The 26,378-nt window shown below is 43.9% G+C and overlaps 1 protein-coding gene and 1 non-coding gene across 3 annotated transcripts in view; one reads left to right on the top strand and one right to left on the bottom strand.

Annotated features, from left to right (window-relative positions):
• The window catches only part of LOC126267528 (UDP-glucosyltransferase 2-like), a 650,607-nt gene that overhangs the window by 326,696 nt on the left and 297,533 nt on the right, over positions 1-26,378 (bottom strand). The gene's annotated exons all lie outside the window — the stretch shown is intronic.
• Positions 23,930-24,004, top strand: Trnas-cga (transfer RNA serine (anticodon CGA)). The gene has a single exon. It is a non-coding gene; the product is annotated as a tRNA-Ser (tRNA).

Here is a 26,378-nt window from a genome sequence, read left to right as displayed (position 1 = left end):
TAACAGTGCCAAACTGTGTGAAACAAATCACGTTAGACAGTTCCCAGTGTAACTTATAAATATTTTTATTCAACCTATCCTTTAGACCATTCGATTCGAATATCTCTATCTATGCCCTACTTTTCACAAGTTTAGCATTCTTCGACTTATTACGAATACACACTTCTGAATACTGTACTTTGGTATCACGTTGTATGACAAACATTTACGGTTAAAATCAATTTTAGAACTGACTCGTGATACGCAGAGGCCTTTCTTCAAACGGAACTGAAAATACCGATTCACTGTCACAAACAGAATCGCACCATAATGCTCTGGTTGGCTTTATTTCGTATTTTGACGTTGTGCCGGAAAAAATCTCTTAAATTAAAGGTAAATCAGTACTTACTGTTTATTTTCTTAAATTTGAAATGAAGTCTTAGGTATGTGTGAGCCAAAAGCACTGCCCTCTTTACGCATGTTATTAGTGTGTTTGCCTCTAAACGTCCTGTATGTTATACTGGAATACATGGCATCCTCTGCATGTGTGACGTGGCCATTATTTAAGTAATGACAGATGTGATATTGTGGCCTAAACTGATTTAGCTCTCTAAGTTTCCACGAATATATTCGTGACTTCCTTGGAAAAAGATTTTGTAACGGTTCCTGTACACTACAAGAATTTTTAGTATCTTTGGATAGAATCCATGACGATGATCTGTGACTGAAAAACCGGACGATATTTGGGTTTTAAATAAAAAAGTAGCTGAGGATTATATATATATATATATATATATATATATATATATATATATATATATATATATATATATACAGGGTGGTCCATTCATAGTGGCCGGGCCAAATATCTCACGAAATCGAAATAAGCGTCAAAAGAAAAAACTACAAAGAACGAAACTTGTCTAGCTTTAAGGGGAAACCAGATGGCGCTATGGTTGGCCCGCTAGATGGCGCTGCCATAGGTCAAATGGATATCAACTGCGTTTTTTAAAATAGGAACGCCCATTTTATTACATATTCGTGTAGTACGTAAAGAAATATGAATGTTTTAGTTGGACCACTTTTTTCGCTTTGTGGCAGATGGCTCTGTAATAGTCACAAACATATGGCTCCAAATTTTAGACGAGTGTATATATAAAATGTATATTTGACCATCAGCTACTTTTTTTATTTAAAACCCAAATATCGACCGGTTTCAGTCACAGATCATCATCATGGTTTCTATCCAAAGATACTAAAAATAATTGTAGTGTACAGGAAAGGCTACAAATTACATAAGTAAAACGCTTTATTTACTTACTAACAGCAACAGTTTTGCGCTGTTACCTCTTCAACAGTTTCCAGCATTGGTACTGTCTTGTTCCGTAGCCTCTCCTCTTACAGCTCCAGTTGGCGGGAAACGGTTGTGTTGTTACAGTGTAAAGTATGGAACCGTGTGCAGACGGTTGGTCAATGCGATTTAAGCAACCTGCAGTCATTGAATTCTTGATAGCAGAAAGTGTCGCTCCAAAGGAGATTAATCAGAGAATGAAAGCAGTTTATGGTGATTGTGCTGATGTGAGTACTGTGTGTCGTTGGGCGAGTAAGTTTAAAGATGTTGAGGCGGAAACATCTGACCTGCGTGATAAATAAAGAGTTGGACGTTCTGTGACAGCAATCACCGAGTTTCACAAGAAAAATGTTGAAAAATGGATTCAGGATAATCGTCATATCACTCAGAGAGAAATTGCAAGCACAATCGGCATTTCACGAGCACGTGTGGGTCACATTATTGCTTTGCTTGGTTATCAGAATATCTGTGCACAATGGGTACCCCGGATGCTGACTCCTGAAATGAAATCGCACAGATTTGAAATTTTCCAGGAACTCCTCTCGCGGCACGAGAATGAAGGTGACGCCTTTCTCCATTCAATTGTGACAGGAGACGAAACATTGGTACACCATTACGAACCGGAGACGAGCAGGCAGTCTATGGAATATCGACAGAAAGATTCGGGCCAGAAAAAGAAGTTCTAGACGCATCCTTTAGCTGGAAAAATCATGGCCACAATGTTCTGAGATGCAGATGGTGTTATCCATATTGATTTCCTTGATCGTGGAATAACAATAAATTCAGAGAGTTACATCACAACGCTGCGATATCTGGAATGACGGCTAACAAGGGTCCAAAAGGAAAAGGGAAATGTTTTCCTGCAGCATGACAATGCCAAACCACGCACTTCACGTGCCACCACAGCAGAACTTCAGAGACTGAATCCCACCACCGTACGGCATTCTCCATACAGTCCGGATTTAGCATGACTTCCATCTGTTCCTGATAATGAAAGGCGATCTGCGGGGACATCACTATGCTTCTGATGAAGACGTTGAGAAAACTGTGAGACTGTGGTTGCGGAAACATAGTGTCGACTTTTTCCGAGACGGCTTCAGGAAACTTGTTCATCGTTGGTAGAAATGTATCCAATTGGCTGGTGATTATGTGGGAAAGTGAATATTGCTAATAAAGACCACATTATAAGGATTATTTCTGCTTTTCATTTATTAAAATATTCCCATCGAAACCTATTTAACGAAGATGGAGGCATTAGTTTTCATTCAACGCTCGTAAGTCATTGTATTCCAACTAAACGTGGTGAGTTATATGATAGGATCGTCTGTGAGCAGCGGAGGAGGTGATAGTGCAACATGTTCTATACTACAACAAAAATATAAATGATGATGTTGTCTGGCTAGTATAGCTCTCCATTAGATTCAATTTTAAGCCTAGGTTCAGACGTGCTACGCAAATTCAACTGTTATTACCTGACGCTTTCTAGATGTGGCCGCTTCTCGCTACTTTAGCTAAGACCCTGACAAAGGAAATACCTTTGCTGTGTTCATATGCAATTCATTCTCCATCATTACTCCGGTTGGGTGAAAAACGGAAAATCCCTCTACATGTTTCTGTGTAATAGGCAATTCGCTTAAAATCTACGCTTAAGTTGACAACATAGCGTTTCATCGAATCATACCTTCGGTATAGCGAATAAAAATTGGAAGTTGTCAAAATGAACAATATAAGAAAATAAGTCTTCAAATCCTTTTTAACGTTTTGGCAGTCGTACAGCTACAGCAGTGACTAATTTACTCTCATGTCAAGTGACAGAGCTAGTGGCACCCTATGCTCTTTATATAGATTCTCGTACAGCATAACTCTCCATAATCATTAATAATGGGCATTACCGGGAATAATAGTGTCGTACGTTTCCCTGCGATATAAGAAACGTCGCCGGTGAGGAGATTTTCTGCTGCTCGCTTCCACGGCAAGCATTCGGCAGAGTGCAAGATGAATGCTCCAGCCGCTGTCTAATTCGGGCAGAATCATACCCCGCAGGTGATACATTGCCTCCGCTAAGCTACGTCCATAAGCCGTCCCTCTAGCGTTGTTAATCGCTGCTCGTTGATCAAACACTGTTGTTCCTAATGCTCGGGCAATCGCGAATGTCACAGCAGGAACGAGGGGAGAAATCATTCCGACAGGAAATTTCCGTTATAAACGCATTGTATCTTTACTTTTTAGCAATGGAAATCGCTTAACAGGAATTGGCTGAGTATGCAATATAGATTCTGATGTGAAACCAGCTGGTTATGGAAGTGCCACGACGTTCTGCAGTGTACACTTAAACATTGTTTTTGTGACCGAATTACAAAACGATGGGAAACATTCACACAAAATTTGTTTTTCAGCGATCAATAATTTGCGTTCCTTGATTTTGTTAACACTAGTTACACAATGTAAATTTCTTTACCTCAGATTCAGACTTTTAAATTTTATCTGTCAGGGGAAGAAGGCAAAAAGTAAGTAAATTGTTTATTATTATTAACAAGGAAAAGTAGTGGTAAGTTGGCCCATTGGATCGTCCGTCAGAAACTGAACACAGATCGAGTATGAAAATAGGAAGAAGCTGTACTCAAACGTGAAAAAACAGTGAACGGTTCAAGCTCAAGACGTGCAACATCGAGAGAGTTGGACTAGCCACGGCGACGCGGTTATGTGGTCACAGTGTTGGAGTGTGAAAAAGGAGATCCATGTCTTGGTTTTTTTTCCAAAATTATGAATCTTTAACTGGAAGCTTTCAACCACACTAGATCTCGTCTGGTCGTGTATACTGGTTGGAAACCCAGTTTTAAATCTAAGCTACACAGCTATAAAGCCAACGAACCTCCCTTAAAAAGTTGTGTCTGATACGAGAAATTCAGAATATTCCAAAAATTGTTCCTTGCACCTAGCCGTAAGGATACCGGGTGTATTATCACTTTATTTGGATTTATTCTGTTTTTACTGATAGGGCTTGCATTGGCTGGTGAGGAGTAGTTTTCGTAGACTCTATAAGTTACGAGCTGCGTTTGTCAATCAACCTTCCTCTAACGTAATATGTTTGTTTGGATGAAAATTTTACGTAGTACGCTCTTAAGAAGGAGAAAACAAGTTATAGATGATTTACGACGTGTAACAGTTTGCAAGAGTGTGATGCTGTTGTTACTACATTGTCGCTATTTTCAGAGCGACAGTGGATGTAAATATAACAGGAATTTTATACGTACACTCTAGGCCTTTCTGGTTTATTTGTTTCATTGCGGTGAAAGGAAGTAACGTTTGAAATGAGGATTTTAATTTGTTATATTGTCATGCCAACTGAGAGTCGAGAATCAGAAATTCATATGAAAGTAAAAGGAAGAAAAATATAGACTCTCATAAATTCTCCAGCTTCTCGTCGCTACACATCATGCCATGGGGCAGAACACGGTCACTCTGACAAGGACGGCGACGCGTCATGATACTGATTTCACGAGTCAATGACAATGGCGAGCCATCGTGATCCATCAATGTGCCACCGACACACGTGGCTTAAGCAAACTGGCCGAAAGAGATTCGATGCCGAACCTATCTATAGCTCGATGGCGACTTAAATATTTTGTGATTTGAAGTCTGGCGACTTTGGGAGCTTGATAGGCGTCACATTTTGACCTTCATGTGAAACCACTGTGACACAGTTACGGAATGATGATTGGAGAATTTACCTGCTGAAGTTGCATGTCGCCTATCAGGGTACTGTAGGTGAATAAAAGTAAGCACATCACTAAATAATAGGTTTCTGCATCGTTCATCAGAAAGATGAAAGTGTATGAGGGACTCATTGCATCATTAGTAAATATGTATAATATGTATATATTTTTCTGCACGTGCAGAAAAGGTTTCTTGTTCGTATGCATCAGGTCTTGCAGCTTTCATTGTACTTGTATCCAGTGCCAAGAGCTTAGCAACGTATAAAGTAGTAGGGGAATAAAGAGAAAACGATGCATTATTGCCAAATTCATTTGAGATTACAACTGTCTCCCACCTCCTCTCCAGAGGGGGGGGGGGGGGTTAGAAATGGCAGCGTAGTGGTGATGAATTCACCACCATCACCCTTGCCCCCTCCACCACATCCTCGCCTTTCCTCCACCCCACACCCCCCTCCACAATGCCACTTCACCTCCCCACTTGTGAATTGGCAGGAGAAGATCGAGTCTGCGCTGAGCTACTGCACAGGAAGGACGTAACGTAATGTCTTTATTTACAGTATTTGTATGTGGAGTGTCCTACAGCTGTCTCCACCACCCCTCCCCCCACCCTCAACATTTGTAAAACTGGGGGGGGGGGGGGGGGGAAAGCTAAGTCTGGGTTGAGCTGCCTAACTTGGAGGATCTTATGGCATGATGGCACGAAATGGTCAATAAATTTTAGGGATATATTCTTTCCTTCTTTATACATTACTTATTTAAACTTGTGGAAAAAGCTGGGCTGTGGTTCTTTTTATTTGGGTGGGAAAAACAGCCCACTCTTATGATTTCACAGGGCAAAGGGTGATCTGGCACAACTGCGATATCAAAAATGGCGGGAAATATTCCATTTGCACTACCTTAATCAAATCAATTCTTTAATAATTTACAGATTGCAATATAGGGGAAAAATCTGTGGAAGGTGTAAGTCAAATAGATCGTTGAAGGCGTTCACCACCACCTTACGATGATTCTTCTTTGTAGTGAAACATGTATGAGGTCTTTGAGACTTGAGAATCACATACTTTAATTTATGCCATAAATAGATCACAGCACTAAATACATCCGAGGTACTGTATTCACCGGCATTTGAGAACTCAGGCACCCTACTCTCACACAACACCTTCTTGTCCTTTAGCTAGTTCCCCCAGAGGGATCACCTTGGTTTGGGGGCTCAGCTGAGTTAAGTGATAGAGGGTGTTCGAAGTCGGCGGAAATGCATCCACTTGTACCAGTCAGTGGGTAAGTAAGTGGTTTCTTTACTTATTTGCACGGGTAGTATCCTACAGCGGCCATCTCAAACGTCTGACATAAATTCACCCTGCAAGTTTCTCTCTGGCACACTATGGTGACAAACTTTAAGGTGATAAAACAACTGCCTTGTGCACCAACACAGCCAGGAACGCAGCATTGCTGTATGCCATGCATCCAATACCACTCGACAAACACTCTGCTTTCGACGATGTTATCATACAGCTGTCTCCACGCTCCACTGCTTCCGGCTGCCCTCGCTGCCGCCTTCTTGTACATGTCTGCCCCGAGTAAAATCGATAAGACATCCGAAGTGAATCGAAAACTTCCCCGATTCGGGAATGAAAAGTAGCGATTACCGCAGAATGTCCTTATTATCTTGGAACATCCACTTCAGTAAAAGTGAGACTATGTGGAACTCGACTAGCTCTGTTTCATCACATGTACAGAGATAGATTGCGCTTTGAAGGGCTTTTTAACTGGTAAAGAATGTAAAATTTAGTATAACGGTGCCCATATACGTGTGATTAGACCTCGTGGGTGGGAGAAGACTGGGGACTCCAAGGTATAAGTCACATGGAATGGGAAATAATGATTTAGGATCATCAGGAGGAACACAGCAAATTTTTAGGTTTGGAAATTCAGAGTTTTGTGAACATATGGAAGTGTTGCCAACTGTCCGAAGGACAACACAGCTAAGTTTTAGGTTTGGTACTATAGAGTTTCGTGAACACATGGAAGTGTTGCCGACTCTGCGACATGGGTATTCCACCAGTCTCGGACTGGAGTTCGTCAATAGGCAGAGCGCAAAATTTAATGTTGCAAAGTGCGCCGTTGGACTTGGCGGGAACCAGTCCCGGTTGAGTTTTTCTTCTCCTTCTTCCGGATTATCTACGGCTGGCGCAGCTTCTCATCCCCAGACGCCATCTTTTTAAGTCTTGAGTTTCCTCAACTTTCATATTCCTTGCTTTCATTGCCCCTCTGCACAACATTTTGCCAGTAGTGGCGTCGGCGACCTCTTTTCTTCCGCTAGGATGGTGTCCATCATAGTATCCTATTTGGTATCGTTTCTTCATTCATCCTATTAATATGGATTCCGTAGAAATGTTGGAACACGTGAGGCAATACTGACCCTACGACTAGCATTTGTAAACTTAGAGAAAGCTTTTGACAATGTTGACTGGAATACTCGGTTTCAAATTCTGAAGGTGGCAGGGGTAAAATACAGGGAGCGAAAGGCTATTTACAATTTGTACAGAAGCCAGATGGCAGTTATAAGAATCGAGGGGCATGAAAGGGAAGCAGTGGTTGGGAAGGGAGTGAGACAGGTTTTCCCTATTCAATCTGTTTATTGAGCAAGCAGTAAAGGAAACAAAAGAAAAATTCGGAGTAGGTATTAAAATCCACAGAGAAGAAATAAAAACTTTGAGGTTCGCCGATGACATTGTAATTCTGTCAGAGACAGCAAAGGACCTGGAAGAGCAGCTGAAGGAAATGGACAGTGTCTTGAAAGTAGGATATAAGATGAACATCAACAAAAGCAAAACGAGAATAATGGAGTGTAATCGAATTAAGTTAGGTGATGATGAGGGAATTAGATTAGGAAATGAGACTCTTAAAGTAGTAAAGGAGTTTTGCTATTTGGGGAGCAAAATAACTGATGATGGTCTACGTAGAGAGGATATAAAATGTAGACTGGCAATGGCAAGAAAAGCGTTTCTGAAGAAGAGAAATTTGTTAACATCGAGTATAGATTTAAGTGTCAGGAAGGCATTTCTGAAAGTATTTGTATGGAGTGTAGACATGTATGGAAGTGAAACGTGGACGATAAATACTTTGGACAAGAAGAGAATAGAAGCTTTCGAGATGTGGTGCTATAGAAGAATACTGAAGATTAGATGGGTAGATCACATAACTAATGAGGAAGTGTTGAATAGGGTTGGGGAGAAGAGAAGTTTGTGGCACAACTTGACCAGAAGAAGGGATCGGTTGGTAGGCCATGTTCTGAGGCATCAAGGGATCACCAATTTAGTATTGGAGGGCAGTGTGGAGGGCAAAAATCGTAGAGACCAAGAGATGAATTAACTAAGCAGATTCAGAAGGATGTAGGTTGCAGTAGGTACTGGGACATGAAGAAGCCTGCACAGGATAGAGTAGCATGGAGAGCTGCATCAAACCAGTCTCTGGACTGAAGACCACAACAACAACAACAGCTTAAAGTTTGGCCCATAATAGCTCTCACTTTAACTCAGCTGGATGTTCTGAAATAACAAGGACATTCTGCAGTGATCGGTAGTTTTCACTCCAAAATGGTGGAAGTTATCGATTAATATAGGATGAATTCAGGATTTTACATACAGCGGACATGTACAAGAGGTGTGTAATGGGTTACTACATGTATGGCGCGGATGTCGAGTGGGAGGCTGGAGGCAATGAAGTTTGGGGACAACTGTAGGACAACACCCTCCAAACTAGGGTGTTCGTCGAGTGGTACTGTGGCGTAGGGCGTGTAGCAATGGTGTATTCCTGTTTCTTTCATGCTGCTGTTTCTCACTTTAGTGCATCAGAGAGAAACATGCAGATTGAATGTATGTCAGATGATGGAGAGGCATCTGCAGAATAATTCCCTTAAAAATTAATATAGACTGCCCCTCACCTACCTACAGACAGGTGGATGAAGGCAGAATGCTGCGTTCCCACCAATTTCGGAACCGAGCGAGGTGGCGCAGTGGTTAGCACACTGGACTCGCATTCGGGAGGACGACGGTTCAATCCCGCCTCCGGCCATCCTGATTTAGGTTTTCCGTGATTTCCCTAAATCGTTTCAGGCAAATGACGGGATGACTCCTTTGAAAAAGGCACGGCCGATTTCCTTCCCAATCCTTCCCTAACCCAAGCTTGCGCTTTGTCTCTAACGACCTCGTTGTCGATGGGACGTTAAACACTAACCACGACCACCACGAATTTCGAACGCCCTCTGTAAACCAGCTCACTTGAGCCCCAAACACTACGTTGAGTTCTCTGGAGCATGCAGCAGAAGGACCAGCAGGTGTTGCGTGAGCCTCAAATAGATTGTTACTGTCTATAAGACGTCGGCAGTAGACAATTCACATTGTGAGCTTTTCCTGCAAGCACAGACCTGTCCAAGAACAACCACAACTGCAAGCTTGGTCATTGGACAATGTGGGGCGGCTGTAGAACAGTTTCCCGCCAATTTTGAGTGGTATCGTGGACCAGGGCATACAGCAAACTTAACATGTACTTACATATGCAAGATTGGAAAAAACGTGACGGGTAAGAGGTGGCAAATGTGTGTGACAGAGTGTGGAGCAGATGTAGGACAATGCAGCAGGATAACATTTTCCTCTGCAGTGGCACAGCATAGGCTGAGTCTTTTTCCTGACAATTCACAAGAGGGGAAGTGGGTTAGGGGAGGGGTGCAGAACGCCTTGGTCTATGGGCTTGAGGGGCAGTTGTTACATCAGGAAGTTACCACTTGAGAGGGAGAGAGAGAGAGAGAGAGAGAGAGAGAGAGAGAGAGAGAGAACTGAGGTGGTTTGGTGGGACTTTCTTGGGTATCAAATATCAAAAGATGCCACAGTCGCTGGACTGTGAGATCAAATGAAACCACTGCACTGTATGTACCAGCTGAGCAGGTGGCCACACACCGTTGTGGGGACAAGTGGCGGCGCTCAGGATGGCCTCTGGGTGGCTGAATAGCGACCTAACCAGTAAGTTCCTTGAGTGTCAGCAGAAGCAGTTGCGTGTGTTGTGTGTATTCTCCGATTTTCACGTAGAAATTTGAGAACTGACTAATTGATTACTGGCCACTCATGGTGACAGTCTCTTCGGACAGTGAGCATCTGGTACGACCAGCATGTGTATACTGGGAGACCGGCTCGCAGCTTACAGTGTGGCTCACGTGGCTGAGTGTCCCCAGCAGTCCTGCAGTTGGCAGAGAGGGCGCAGTTTCTAATCGCAAGTGTGTGCAGTTGGAAGGTTCTTTTTTCGCCAGAAATGTTAAGTGGAAATATTGTTGTGGCGGAGGGTGCTTGTGTTATCAAATTTAGGTGCCTACAAGACCCAGATATATTTAGCACTACCATCCATTTGTGGCGGAAATTTAATTACTTGATTTGCAAAATGTATTTGTATGTTGCTCAAATGTTGACGACCTCAGATATTGCTTTACTACAAAGAAGAGTCTTTGTGAGGTAGTGGTTAGTGTTTTACGCTAGGTATTTGTCTTACACCTTCCAGTGCTTTTTTCCCTATCTTGTCTTGTGTAAACTGTTAAACAGTTAATTTGGTAAGGTAGTGCAAATGTCAGCATCCTCTTTGTCCTGGGACACCATAAAAATGGGCTATTTTTTCCAGCACGTGCAAAGAAAAGATGAGCATATCCCACCAGATTTATCAATTAATTTGATTAATGTGTAAATCAATAAACAATATATTGCTCGAATTTATTGCACATTTTGTGTCGAGATCCTCCCAGTAAGGCAGCTCAACACATACTGAGCTTATACCACCAGTTCACAAGTGGTGCAGGGCAGGTGGCTGCAGGAGATCCACATATAAATATTGTATATAAAGACAGAACCTTACACCCCTCCTGTGCAGCAGCTTAGAAGAGACTGTCTTCTGCCCGCAAATACACAAGTGGGGAGGTGAGGGGAAGAGGGGTATGAGAGATGGGACATGAGGGAGGGTAGGGAAAAGTGGGAGGGGGAAGAGTGAGGATGGTGACATCATAAGTGTGACGTTGCCACATCTATTCATCTCAGAGAGCAGATGGGGACAGCCGCTATCGTGAATAAATTTGGCAGTGACAACTGGTGTCATTCTCTTTTTATTCCACTACTTACATTGTCTCAATAGTCAAGAGGAACTTTGTACAGGTTTCGGCTATTCAGTGGCGGACTTCCTGCATAGGTTCTGATCTCAGTGCCTTGTGATACGCAGTGAACAGAGATGCACATTTGACAGAACTATTTGTACCGCCTAGAGCGCCGAGTTCTAGATGGTGTAATGTGGCTTGGCTATCCACGGTTACAATGTCCGATAACGACAGCCATTCCAACTATCAACACTTCGTTGCCCAGAGTAGTTGTATTGGCGGTGGTTGAGTTTTTACTTATCAAGATTCATTCTTTAATGAATAAATGTTGTTAGTGTTGGTCTTTGTCATTATGAAACAGTAAAAAACTAAAAAAAACCTAAAGAATCCTTACAGCTGGTGACTAACCTGCTGTTAACTTCATGACTTAATTTTATAGCTTTTTGTGTCTCATAATACGGTTAACACCCGAAACTATATTCTTCAGACTGACGCTGGCCACAGTAACCTACACATATACTTCAAAGTGCACCCCTGTTTCAATTAAATGAGATGTGGAGAACCCAGTGTCTACATGGTGACTGTGTGTCTCACCACCAGACACTCACTATCTGTCCTTGACCACATACACTGATTCAGGGCCTCTTCCTTATCCTGTGTGCAACTGTGAGTCCAAAGTCCAGCACAAACTCTGACAACTCACCTCTCACATGTCAGACCAAACTAATCGTCGTAGCGCTGAGAACATTGTTAAAAATCTCTGACTCAGTTGCTCATGAGTTTGAATCGCGTTTTTGTTGCTGAAGTCTGTCTCATCCTCACGAAACGGACAGACAAGTTATAGAATGGATCACAATATATTATTTAGTGTTTCAAGCGTCTCAAACAGTCTAGGCACACAAAAGAAATAAACGTGGAATGATGACAGCAAAACAGAATTTGGAAATCAATAACAGTTTTCAGCGCAATGGTTAATTAAGAGACAATAATAGACTGTCAGTACAGAGGATATAATGCAGAATGAATGCAGACATCAGTGCAGTGTAAGAGATAAATGCGATGTGTACACACTTTCGGCAGAAACTGTGCAACATGGTTTTGTCATACAAAAGCTGCAGAACTCGGCATCAAGAAATTGCTGGAAGTAAATTGGAAAGCAGCGAAAACACTAACAAATTATATTTATTGGTAGTACTGAACTATAATTGGAATAGCACACGTGAACCATGAATATGTTAATAATGAGTTCAAATCAAACTGATTTGCGAAGTTTTTTGATTGGAAACTTGTTTCTCAATAGTGTTCTAACCGCAACAGATCGCTAAATAAAGCAGTTCCTGTAATAGAAGTAAAAGCAAATCTAAATGCTTACTGCAACTAAGTTGCGCGCGCTGTTTATCTAATCCTGTACGTGATAATGCTGCTTGCGTATAATTGTTTATCTTTTTTAAATAACAGTGAGTGTCTGTAGTCATCAACCTCTTGGATTATTTGAAGTACAGCTCTACAATCTTAGCCTTTAGCAATTTTCAATGGGACACGATATCGACTGTGTTGGGGAGTCATTGAATCTGTAATGGCAAATGCTACCCTGATGGTCTCTTGCACGGGTGTCAATTTATGTCTTGAGTATTTTCCCGATGTGTATAGTTTATATAAGTATATCAACTAGCACCATTAGTTATTAAAACAAGTCAAAAGATTGGACTGATTCCTACATCTAAGTAACACATGTGTACACTCGCTGAACTGGCTACGAGTGTTCAGTGCGTAAACATGCCTCGAAGGGCTGTTCTGAGCCTACAAGGGTACCAGTAGAGGGACCTGTTCAGAGTTCCTGTCTATTGGCTTCTCATGCGACGCCCCCTTGTTAAGCAGAAAAGAGCGAAATTTGAAAGTGATCAGATTCTCAGATCGATTCTACATCCTAACGTGACATTCCCGGACACGGGTTCCATTTCAAAACTTCTACTACTTATTCCCCTCTACAGCCTCCACAAGCCTGTAATGAGAATTCTGAATCACTTAGTAGAAATATTCCCGTTTTTTTTTTTTTTTTTTTTTTTTTTTTTTTTTTTTTTTTTCGAGTGGAATCGGATGGAAAAGCGTTCATCATGCACTGTACAGTGGCTTGCTGAGTGTGGATTTGGATGAAGGTGTAAAAGGTCTCACGTCTCACACTGCGAGACAGCAGCGTATCAGGATAACTTGAATGAATTTTTCACCCTACATTCGTCAATAATTGAGTAAATTTGTGATTTGTCCTTTAAGCTGTTTTTTTTCATACGTTCTTAAACGCTTAAACTAACTTTACGTTTTTACCTAACCTTACTAAATACATAAGGAATTTATGTGGTGGCTGCATGTGTATGTATATAATGAAGTGAAAAAAGGCTGCATCACACCGATTTTGAACTATAGAATGGACTGCGCAAGAAATTTTGTAGAATGGACGTCCTTCGTGAAAACTTTTATTTTTCTACTATGTAAACTGGAGTGCGAAACTTGACGAAGAAAGTGATTTCTTCAAGATTTGTCACTACAAAGTAACGTAGCTCGATGAAACTTGGACCACATATAGAAGGAACCGCTACAGCACAGTACAGTAAAGTATAGTAGAGAAGGCAAATGAAAGAAATACGCAATGAGACGAATAGAACTGACACTTCTATTCAGAGACAATAATTACACTGAAGCCACCACGATTTACAATAATCATCTGGGCGCTACAAAAGACGGACATGATTCGTAATGGGGTTTGTGGCCACCACGGACGGCGATACACGCTCTGCAACGTACTCCCTTACAGGCGACTAGGCTGATACGAATTCTTGTTCAAGGGCGTTACATTCCACCACCAGCGCAATTGACAACTGCTGGATATGTGGACGTCTCTCTAACGCGTCCCACACGTGCTCAATGGGTTCTAAATGGGGTGAAACAGGCAGGACAGTCCATTCACAAAATATCCTCTAGTTCCAGGAGCTCCTCACTTGCGCAGTTCGATGCGGTCACGAACGATCATCCACAAAAATCGACTCGGGACCTAATAGAAAAGCAACTGAAATCACTCAACAGAGGAAAGTCCACAGGACCTGACGGGATATCAATTCGACTCTACACAGTGTACGCGAATATTCTTGCCCCCCTTCTAACAGCCGTGTACCGCAAGTCTCTAGAGGAACGGAAGGTTCTAAATTATTGGGAAAGAGCACAGGTAGTCCCAGTCTTCAAGAAGGGTCGTCGAGCAGATGCGCAAAACTATAGACCTATATCTCTGATGTCGATCTGTTGTAGAATTTTAGAACATGTTTTTGGCTCGCGTATAATGTCGTTGTAGATTAAAACTGAAGAAACTGCAAAAATGTGGGAAATTAAGGAGATGGGACGTGGATAAACTGAAAGAACCAGAGGTTGTACAGAGTTTCAGGGAGAGCATAAGGGAAGAATTGACAGGAATAAGGGAAAGAAATACAGTAGAAGAAGAATGGGTAGCTCTGAGGGATAAAGTAGTGAAAGCAACAGAGGATAAAGTAGGTAAAAAGACCAGGGCTGCTAGAAATCCTTGGGTAACAGAAGAAATATTGAATTTTATTGATGAAAGGAGAAAATATAAAAATGCAGTAAATGAAGCAGGCAAAAAGGAATACAAACGTCTCAAAAATGAGATCGACAGGAAGTGCAAAATGGCTAAGCAGGGATGGCTAGAGGACAAATGTAAGGATGTAGAAGCTTATCTCACTAGGGGTAAGATAGATACTGCCTACAGGAAAATTAAAGAGACCTTTGGAGAGAAGAGAACCACGTGTATGAATATCAAGAGCTCAGATGGCAACCCAGTTCTAAGCAAAGAAGGGAAGGCAGAAAGGTGGAAGGAGTATATAGAAGGTTTATTCAAGGGCGATGTATTTGAGGACAATATTATGGAAATGGAAGAGGATGTAGATCAAGACGAAATGGGAGATACGATACTGCGTGAAGAGTTTGACAGAGCACTGAAAGACCTGAGTCGAAACAAGACCCCCGGACTAGACAACATTGCATTAGAACTACTGACGGCCTTGGGAGAGCCAGTCATGACAAACTCTACCAGCTGGTGAGCAAGATGTATGAGACAGGCGAAATTCCCTCAGACTTCAAGAAGAATATAATAATTCCAATCCCAAAGAAAGCAGATGCTGACAGATGTGAAAATTACCGAACTATCAGTTTAATAAGTCACAGCTGCAAAATACGCGAATTCTTTACAGACGAATGGAAAAACTGGTAGATGCGGACCTCGGGGAGGATCAGTTTGGATTCTGTAGAAATGTTGGAACACGTGAAGCAATACTGACCTTGCGACTTATCTTAGGAGAAAGATTAAGAAAAGGCAAACCTACGTTTCTAGCATTTGTAGACTTCGAGAAAGCTTTTGACAATGTTGACTGGAATACTCTCTTTCAAATTCTGAAGGTGGCAGGGGTAAAATACAGGGAGCGAAAGGCTATTTACAATTTGTACAGAAACCAGATGGCAGTTATTAGAGTCGAGGGGCATGAAAGGGAAGTAGTGGTTGGGAAAGGAGTGAGACAGGGTTGCAACCTCTCCCCGATGTTATTCAATCTGTATATTGAGCAAGCAGTAAAGGAAACAAAAGAAAAATTTGGAGTAGGTATTAAAATTCATGGAGAAGAAGTAAAAACTTTGAGGTTCGCCGATGACATTGTAATTCTGTCAGAGACGGCAAAGGACTTGGAGGAGCAGTTGAACGGAATGGACAGTGTCTTGAAAGGAGGATATAAGATGAACATCAACAAAAGCAAAACGAGGATAATGGAATGTAGTCAAATTAAATCGGGTGATGCTGAGGGAATTAGATTAGGGAATGAGACACTTAAAGTAGTAAAGGAGTTTTGCTATTTAGGAAGTAAAATAACTGATGATGGTCGAAGTAGAGAGGATATAAACTGTAGACTGGCAATGGCAAGGAAAGCGTTTCTCAAGAAGAGAAATTTGTTAACATCGAATATAGATTTATGTATCAGGAAGTCGTTTCTGAAACTATTTGTTTGGAGTGTAGCCATGTATGGAAGTGAAACATGGACGATAACTAGTTTGGACAAGAATAGAAGCTTTCGAAATGTGGTGCTACAGAAGAATACTGAAGATAAGGTGGATAGATCACGTAACTAATGAGGAGGTATTGAATAGTATTGGGGAGAAGAGAAGTTTGTGGCACAACTTGACTAGAAGAAGGGATCGGTTGGTAGGACATGTTTTGAGGCATGAAGGGATCACAAATTTAGCATTGGATGGCAGCGTGAAGGCTAAAAATCGTAGAGGGAGACCGAGAGATGAGTACACTAAGTAGATTCAGAAGGATGTAGGTTGCAGTAGGTACTGGGAGATGAAGAAGCTTGCACAGGATAGAGTAGCATGGAGAGCTGCATCAAACCAGTCTCAGGACTGAAGACAACAACAACAACATAATGTCGTTTCTACTCTGTAGGATTCAAGATGGATTCCGGAAACAGCGATCGTGTGAGACCCAACTCGCTTTATTTGTTCATGAGACCCAGAAAATATTAGATACAGGCTCCCAGGTAGATGCCATTTTCCTTGATTCCGGAAGGCGTTCGTTACAGTTCTGCACTGTCGCCTGATAAACAAAGTTAGAGCCTACGGAATATCACACAAGCTGTGTGGCTGCATTGAAGAGTTTTTAGCAAACAGAACACAGCATGTTGTTCTCAATGGAGAGACGTCTATAGACGTTAAAATAACCTCTGGCGTGCCACAGGGGAGTGTTATGGGACCATTGCTTTTCACAATATGTATAAATGACCTAGTAGATAGTGTCGGAAGTTCCATGCGGCTTTTCGCGGATGATGCTGTAGTATACAGAGACGTTGCAGCATTAGAAAATTGCAGCGAAATGCAGGATGATCTGCAGCGGATAGGCACTTGGTTCAGGGAGTGGCAACTGACCCTTAACATAGACAAATGTAATGTATTACGAATACATAGGAAGAAGGATCTTTTACTCTATGATTATATGATAGCGGAACAAACACTGGTAGCAGTTACTTCTGTAAAATATCTGGGAGTATGCGTGCGGGACGATTTGAAGTGGAATGATCATATAAAGTTAATTGTTGGTAGGGCGGGTACCAGGTTGAGATTCATTGGGACAGTCCTTAGAAAACGTAGTCCATCAACAAATGGGGTGGCTTACAAAACACTCGTTCGACCTATACTTGAGTATTGCTCATCAGTGTGGGATTCGTACCAGGTCGGGTTGACAGAGGAGATAGAGAAGATCCAAAGAAAAGCGGCACGTTTCGTCACAGGGTTATTTGGTAACCGTGATAGCGTCACAGAGATGTTTAGCAAACTCAACTGGCAGACTTTGCAAGAGAGGCGCTCTGCATCGCGGTGTAGCTTGCTGTCCAGCTTTCGAGAGGGTGCGTTTCTGGATGAAGTATCGAATATATTGCTTCTTCCTACTTACACCTACCGAGGAGATCACGAATGTAAAATTAGAGAGATTCGAGGGTGCACGGAGTCTTTATGGCAGTTGTTCTTCCCGCGAACCTTACGCAACTGGAAAAGGAAAGGGAGGTAATGACAGTGGCACGGAAAGTGCCCTCTGCCACACACCGTTGGGTGGCTTGCGGAGTATAAATGTAGATGTAGACGTAGAATGGAACCGTGAAAAGATGCACATTGAGGAGTACAGTGTCACAGTTACGTTCGTCAGTGACCGTACCGTGCTGCAGCAATCACCAGTTATGCCTACCCCCATCATAAGGCTTGACGATTAAAACGTTCAAGTTCGACAACGGTTCTGGGAGCATTACGTATTCCTACCCCTCACCATATGAGCGTACGTCCAGAATCAGTATCCGCGCTGAACCTGCTCTCATCTGAGAAGAGTACGCTACGACGCTTCGCGCTGATCTGCAAAGGGTGCCCCCGATGCGTGGGGTGTCAACGGAACGCAACGTACTGGTCGTCAGGCAAAGAAACCACGCCCATGCAATTGCCTTGCAGTTCTATTAAATATGGTGGTGGTTGTGATTGCACCCGCTGATTTACGTGTGTCCCTTCTTGCCTGTTGCACAATGCAGTGTTCATCTGCTGCTTTAGCTGACCATCGATCGAACACCTCCGCTCATTCGGGCAGCGGTGACTGTGGTTCGGGACGCTCCCGATGCACGTGAAACAACGCTGTGAGCAATACCAAACTCCTGGGCTGCACTCGCCAAACTTTGACCTTCTTTCAGTGACCCAACGATTCCTCCCCATTTGAAGTCACCCATATGTTTTCTCCCAGCGATGTTGTAATGAAGAACACTACTACAGTGCAGCGTCACAATGCTCGCTGATTGACACACACACACACACACACACACACACACACACACACACACACACACACACACAAACGCACACAGGCTCACGCACACGCAATCACTCTGTCTTTTCCGGTTATTTCAGTTGCCTAGTGTTGCAGGGCCAGCCCCATTTAGCGTTATAGTCACGTTGACCTCACTCCATGGTGAGCACTGCTCTCTGTGCACGACTGGAAGAGCTCTGGCAATATGATCCAGTACTTCCACTTATCTCCACTTTCTTCTTTTTTAAGTCCTGCAGACCGGTGTATTTAGTTCACGTCGCTCTTTGGTTACGTCTTCCCGGAGTGCTTTACCTGTCTGAGGAGAAACTGATAAATTTTTATTTTGTCCCTCTCAGTTACGTGAAGATAAAATTCATTGCTGCAGTGGTTACCGGTTTCTGGCTGACTCTCCCATTTTCAAACGACTCACCTTGTTATTAACCATAAGTAGTGCACAACATGGTGTCAAAAGGCACGAACAGATTTGTACAAAGAACTCAAACAGTGAGCAACAAAAACTCTCATTGATAAGACAGCCTATGTGTCAACTGTTACACCTGAATGGCACAAGTAAACTGTTGTTTGATTGTGTCGTTCTGGTATAGAAGTCAACTCATAGGCTGCCTTATCAATGAGAGAATTTTTTGCTCACACTTTCACTTGCCTGTGCAAAGTGATAAGTGCCTTTTGGCACCATGTTGCACAGGGCATTTCAAAAATAATGACATGATTTCAGAACTTATTTATTGATGAAAGCATACTACAAACAATGGATGAATTTAAAAATACAAAAAGTTTTAACTATGCTATTACAAACGGTCTATGTATCCACCAGCAGCAGCACAAACACCTTCTACACAGGAGCTAAATCCGTTATAAACTTTACCGAATGTACTTGGTTTTGCAGACGGTATTGCGGTTGTTATTCTGTTCTTCTTTTATGTCACGAGATAAAGGGGTAATGCACACACTTTCCTTCACATATCCTCACGAAAAAAATCGCATGGGGTCGTGTCTGGCTATCTTGGAGGCCAAGAATGCAGAGCGGTATCTCGGGGTTTCGTATTTCTTATCGAGCTTTGCAGGAGAGTGTCATCGAGAAACTGACGTACGCTGTTGCGCCATCATGGTGGAGCTCCATTCTGTTGGATCATAAAGTTACTGGAGTCAAATGGTTCAAATGGCTCTGAGCACTATGGGACTTAACATCTGAGGTCATCCGTCCCCTAGAACTTAGAACCACTTAAACCTAATTAACCTAAGGACATCACAGACATCCATGCCCAAGGCAGGATTCGAACCTGCGACCGTAGCGGTCTCGCGGTTCCAGACTTAAGCGCCTAGAACCGCTCGGCCACACCGGCTGGCTTACTGGTGTCCTCCTGAAGTCGTGGAAAAAGCCGATTCTGCAGCATTTGAAGATTCATTCCGATGACAGTGTTTTGTTCGAAAAATAAGGGACTGTACAATTTTTCATGAGAAATCGCACAAAAAACTTTCACTTTGGGTGAGTCTCTTTCGTGCTCAGTAATGTCACGAGTATTCTGGAGTTCCCATCTGCGCACGTTATGTCGGTTCACTTTAGTGCTAATATGAAACGTTGCTTCATCAGTGGATTATCAACGCCAGATGAGGTGCGGGGGTCTGAGACACTACCCTGCATTCTTGGCTTCCAAGATCACTGTAGATGACGCCATGCAATTTTTTCTTGTGGGGATAGGTGAAAAAAAGCGGATAGACACTTGGTGCAGGGAGTGGCAACTGACCCTTAACATAGACAATTGTAATGTATTGCGAATACATAGAAAGAAGGATCCTTTATTGTATGATTTTATGATAGCGGAACAAACACTGGTAGCAGTTACTTCTGTAAAATATCTGGGAGTATGCGTGCGGAACGATTTGAAGTGGAATGATCATATAAAATTAGTTGTTGGTAAGGCGGGTACCAGGTTGAGATTCATTGGGAGAGTTCATGGAAAATTAGTCCATCAATAAAGAAGGTGGCTTACAAAACACTCGTTCGACCTATACTTGAGTATTGCTTATCAGTGTGGGATCCGTACCAGATCGGGTTGACGGAGGAGATAGAGAAGATCCAAAGAAGAGCGGAGCGTTTCGTCACAGGGTTATTTGGTAACCGTGATAGCGTCACAGAGATGTTTAGCAAACTCAACTGGCAGACTCTGCAAGAGAGGCGCTGTGCATCGCCGTGTAGCTATCTCGCCAGGTTTCGAGAGGGTGCGTTTCTGGATGAGGTACCGAATATATTGCTGCCCCCTACTTATACCACCCGAGGAAATCACGAATGTAAAACTAGAGAGATTTGAGCGCGCACGGAGGCTTTCAGACAGTCGTTCTTCCTGCGAACCACACGCGACTGGAACAGAAAAGGGAGGTAATAAGAGTGGCACGTAAAGTGCCCTCCGCCACACACCGTTGGGTGGCTTGCGTAGTATAAATGCAGATGTAGATGTACTTCTGTATAACCACATACAATGTGTAAAGTTTATGACGAATTAAGCGTGTTCTTTTTTTTTTTTTAATCTTATGGGACTTAACTGCTAAAGGTCATCAGTCCCTAAGCTTACACACTACTGAACCTAAATTATCCTAAGGACAAACATACACACCCATGCCCGAGGGAGAACTCGAATCTCCGCCGGGACCAGCCACACAGTCCATGACTGCAGCGCCACAGACCGCTCGGCTAATCCCGCGCGGCAGTTAAGCTATTGGCTAGATGTTGTTTGTGCTGCAGCTGGTGGACATATAGAACATTCGTAAATACATCCTAAAACTTTACGATTTTGTGAGTATTCTGCAACTCATCTAATCTTTCTAGTATGTTTTTATCAATAAACATGGAGTTTTTAAACAGGTCATTCTTTTTGAAGCAACTTGTATAACTAGTTACAGTTAATAACGAGGCACGTGGTTCGAAATTGGGCGAGTCAAGCCAAAACCGGTAACCACTGCAGCAATTACCTGGGTATTCGTGCAACTAAGACGGACAAAATAAAAATATATGAAATTTTCCTCAGTACTATAGATTTGCGGACCTATCACGGCGAAACAGCGTGCCTAGAATCAGCACCTTTTAACTGTTTGTACTACACACTGTAGCTGTTCCGTAGGGGCCTCGCGCGTGAGGCGCCAGAGATGCGGCAGGCGTGGAGTGGAGTGGCGCTGACACGGGCTGCCGGCTAATAATGCATCCGTGCTGCCGTCGGCCGCGGCCACTTACAGTTAACTGCGCAGCCTGCGTTGGCGCTGACAGCCCGCAGCCCGCGTGACGTCAGCGTTCGCGCTCCGACAGACTTGCGGGGAAGAACCTCGTTCACGTCAGCGCCAGCTCGCGGGCTATCGACTGCGGCGCCCCCGTATCGATATCTGCCTGCGGGACGTCAGGCGCAGAGGACGGTGGGCCTCCGCCACTGTGCCCGCGGAACCACTCCCTCCCTCCCGGCAGACCACCCGGCGAGCCGCTAATGCAGTCGACGGGGCGTTGCGTTGCTGCAGTTAGCCCGGTCTGCGGCTCCTTTGTGTGCAGAATCGAACCTGTGCGTCGAAGCAAACTTCCTCGACAGCGTGTTTCATCGTTCTACGGTACCGTAATATAATGGACGAGGGGGAGGCTGTTCTATATCTCACAGGGTAGATTGATTGTGGGAGTGAAGTTCTATTGGCTTTTTAGCAGTTTGGGCGTTGTTCTCTACAGGCAGCTGTCTTATTGTACAGTACCCTACATGTTAATAACACACTCAAAATTTCGTGAACGATTACGTAATTCAAGACGTCACGACAAGATTTACTGAAAGAGATAATGGGTAAAAGAACGTGTGGATTTCTCTATAATCACTACTTGTAACTTCTATAATCTCTGTGAATCTGAAACTTTTTTCCAGAACAATCTATTATTAATATCATTCATTAACCGCATAAAAATGAATAATGTAGTGATATGACATTTGTGAATACTTTTAGCAAATACAGGTACGAAATGCAAAGAATACTAAGTACAAAGCTGTCAGCACATTCCCAGTTTCGCCTTCTTTTGCCGCTAAAAAGCGGATAACGACGCAAAACGTATGGTAAACAGCAGGTACTTGCTTCCAGATTTTACCCTTTTTTACCGCAAACTTAATGTACTCCTTAATGAGATTTTCACTCCGCAGCGGAGTGTGCGCTGATATGAAACTTCCTGGCAGATTAAAACTGTGTGCCCAACCGAGACTCGAACTCGGGACCTTTGCCTTTCGCGGGCAAGTGCTCTACCAACTGAGCTACCGAAGCACGACTCACGCCCGGTACTCACAGCTTTACTTCTGCCAGTACCTCGTCTCCTACCTTCCAAACTTTACAGAAGCTCTCCTGCGAGACATGCAGAACTAGCACTCGTGAAAGAAAGGATATTGCGGAGACATGGCTTAGCCACAGCCTGGGGGATGTTTCCAGAATGAGATTTTCACTCCGCAGCGGAGTGTGCGCTGATATGAAACTTCCTGGCAGATTAAAACTGTGTGCCCGACCGAGACTCGAACTCGGGACCTTTGCCTTTCGCGGGCTAGTACTCTACCAACTGAGCTACCGAAGCACGACTCACGCCCGGTACTCACAGCTTTACTTCTGCCAGTACCTCGTCTCCTACCTTCCAAACTTTCTTTCAGGAGTGCTAGTTCTGCATGTCTCGCAGGAGAGCTTCTGTAAAGTTTGGAAGGTAGGAGACGAGGTACTGGCAGAAGTAAAGCTGTGAGTACCGGGCGTGATTCGTGCTTCGGTAGGTCAGTTGGTAGAGCACTTGCCCGCGAAAGGCAAAGGTCCCGAGTTCGAGTCTCGGTCGGGCACACAGTTTTAATCTGCCAGGAAGTTTCATATCAGCGCACACTCCGCTGCGGAGTGAAAATCTCATTCTGGAAACATCCCCCAGGCTGTGGCTAAGCCATGTCTCCGCAATATCCTTTCTTTCAGGAGTGCTAGTTCTGCATGTCTCGCAGGAGAGCTTCTGTAAAGTTTGGAAGGTAGGAGACGAGGTACTGGCAGAAGTAAAGCTGTGAGTACCGGGCATGAGTCGTGCTTCGGTAGCTCAGTTGGTAGAGCACTTGCCCGCGAAAGGCAAAGGTCCCGAGTTTGAGTCTCGGTCGGGCACACAGTTTTAATCTGCCAGGAAGTTTCATATCAGCGCACACTCCGCTGCGGAGTGAAAATCTCATTCTGGAAACATCCCCCAGGCTGTGGCTAAGCCATGTCTCCGCAATATCCTTTCTTTCAGGAGTGCTAGTTCTGCATGTCTCGCAGGAGAGCTTCTGTAAAGTTTGGAAGGTAGGAGACGAGGTACTGGCAGAAGTAAAGCTGCGAGTACCGGGCGTGAGTCGTGCTTCGGTAGCTCAGTTGGTAGAGCGCTTGCCCGCGAAAGGCAAAGGTCCCGAGTTCGAGTCTCGGTCGGGCACACAGTTTTAATCTGCCAGTAAGTTTCATAATGTACTCCTTATTCATTTGTAATAATCCAACGTCGCCTCAGTATATAGGGAGAAACAAACAGCTGGTTGAGAAACTGTTGTCATTCCCTTATGTCGTTTACGAAATATTAGGCGTGGCCACACTATAACTTTTCTCTCTGGTTATGTAATAATTATCACAGAGGAAATGCTTACAACTTCCTGTCCATACCCATTCTTGTGACAATACTAGACCATGTGGCCTATTGACAGTCGGTACTTTTCTGTAATTAACTCAAGATAAACTACCTAATCAAATCTATCTTTTTCCTGTGACAGGCACTGTGAGTGTGAGATTTGATCGGAGATGTACCCTGTACCCTGTGGCTCCTGCAAGATGTAATTTCCACCCCCACACTACTACAGAAGTTAGTCAGACGCTCCTAACGTTCTAAAGAGAAATGCCTGAAAAACTTTCAGCAATAAATATCTTCTGGAGTCGTCCACTGTAAGGAAATGATACAAAAATTCGCAAAATTTCTACGTAACTAGTGGGATACTTGGGTACTGGAGTAGTGCTAGTTAGTGTAAGAAAAACAGGAAATTAATCAAAATTATTATTTATTTTGCAAAAATTCTGAGAAATCATAATGGCACCTTTAGTTATAAACTGAACACGTTATTTCCTGGTTGTTTTCGGAATGTCAAGCTACCTCTCAATGATAGGATTCGCTAATGAAATTTCTACAGTCTGCCTTCGGCAGTGCTACGGCACGGACGTCTGTTTACGTCCCTGCCGGAGTAGTTCGCGCTCGCGCAGTTGTTTACCTCTTCGGAGTACTCGCGCGTTTAGACGACTCGATACAGAATGGCACATGCATACCGAAAGTCGACTCTCAAGATTAGTTTTTCGAACGTATATGCGAGACCGAAAGCCTACGAAATAGAAAGGTTCCTACGAGACGAAGTTAAACTTGACTACAACGAACTTATCGGAATCCACCTCTCCATAGTGAGCAGTGTCGTTTACATCAAGCTGATTAACGATGCAGTATGTGACAGAATCATCCGAGATACTAAACATGGACTCAAATTTCGTCACTCTGATGGACATGTTGGAGAAGTAACTATTGATCATGCAGGACTGGGCTTACGAAACATACGCATTTTCGAACTTCCCTTCGAGGTTCCGTCTGACTTGGTCATTGACGCCTTACGCCCGTATGGAAGAGTGCTCAGCCACGTTCAGGAAAAATGGTCCAACTTCACGACTTACCCCGTTCTCAATGGGGTGCGTCAAATCAGAATAGAACTGACACAACATGTACCCTCGTACTTGTTCATCGGCGGATGCAGAGCTATAGTCATCTACGATGGACAACCCAAAACATGCTCAGGATGCGGGAAAGAGGGCCACGTGCGTTCCGAATGTATGCAGCGGAGGATAGTACAAGTTCCAAATGGCGAACCTGTACCTACGTCCACGTTGACGCCACTGCCACTAACGTATGCGGACGCATTCCGAACAGATCCCATCCCGAAGAACGACCAGGTACAGAATCCTGACAGTTTACGGCAACCGACTGCAGCAGAGACCGCCTCCAGTGACGAAACGACGCACACTTCTGCCGCTCCGCCGCCGACGACGCCCTTAACCGAGCGGAAAGGATCGGTAGGAGATATGGAAATTGATCCTGCGGTTGTGCCGACAGCTGCTTTCGTCCCTGAGCACCGGGAGTCACTTCCGCACTCGGATACGGAGGCGCACACGCGCAAACAACGGTCGCCGAAGCGCCACAAGAAACGACGGCTAGCGCCGTCGGATACCTGCTTACTGCAGTCCATGTCAGACGATCTTGGGTGTAACGTCGATACAGTGCATCCGGAGGCGCAACGGGAGGTTCTACCCCCCACACAGCAGTACGACGCCAATCACGCTAGACAGGAGTTGAATACAGACACACCGGACGGAAAGCCGACGGAAGGAGACCCTCCACCCACCGCAGCAACGCCACCGCCTTCGGTCAACCCGACCGGAGAGACGCGACGGGAGCTGGACCTCCAGCACAGTAACTGGGCCGACGAATCCGATGCTGACCCACACACTGACGACGCACCCGCAATGGCGGGTGCTGCGTCCACCGGATGTTAACCGCGCAGAAGATGCAGATTGACGCACAGACAGCAGGTCACCGGGCAGCAGCACACAAATTAACATAAGCGTTCATGTGCGCTTTACGCACTGAGGAACAGCGGCAGGCATATCGAACAGCCTCTATTAATATTAATACGATCAGAACGCCTGTAAAATTGCAGTTATTACGAGACATGTTGCGTGCGTCAGACGTCGACATCGTTCTGCTGCAGGAAGTATGTGTTGAGAGCT

The sequence above is a fragment of the Schistocerca gregaria genome, chromosome 4 (genome assembly GCF_023897955.1).
Source record: "Schistocerca gregaria isolate iqSchGreg1 chromosome 4, iqSchGreg1.2, whole genome shotgun sequence".
Taxonomy (NCBI): domain Eukaryota; kingdom Metazoa; phylum Arthropoda; class Insecta; order Orthoptera; family Acrididae; genus Schistocerca; species Schistocerca gregaria.
The sequence above is the reverse complement of the archived record's forward strand: the minus strand, read 5'-3'. Positions and strand labels throughout refer to the sequence as shown.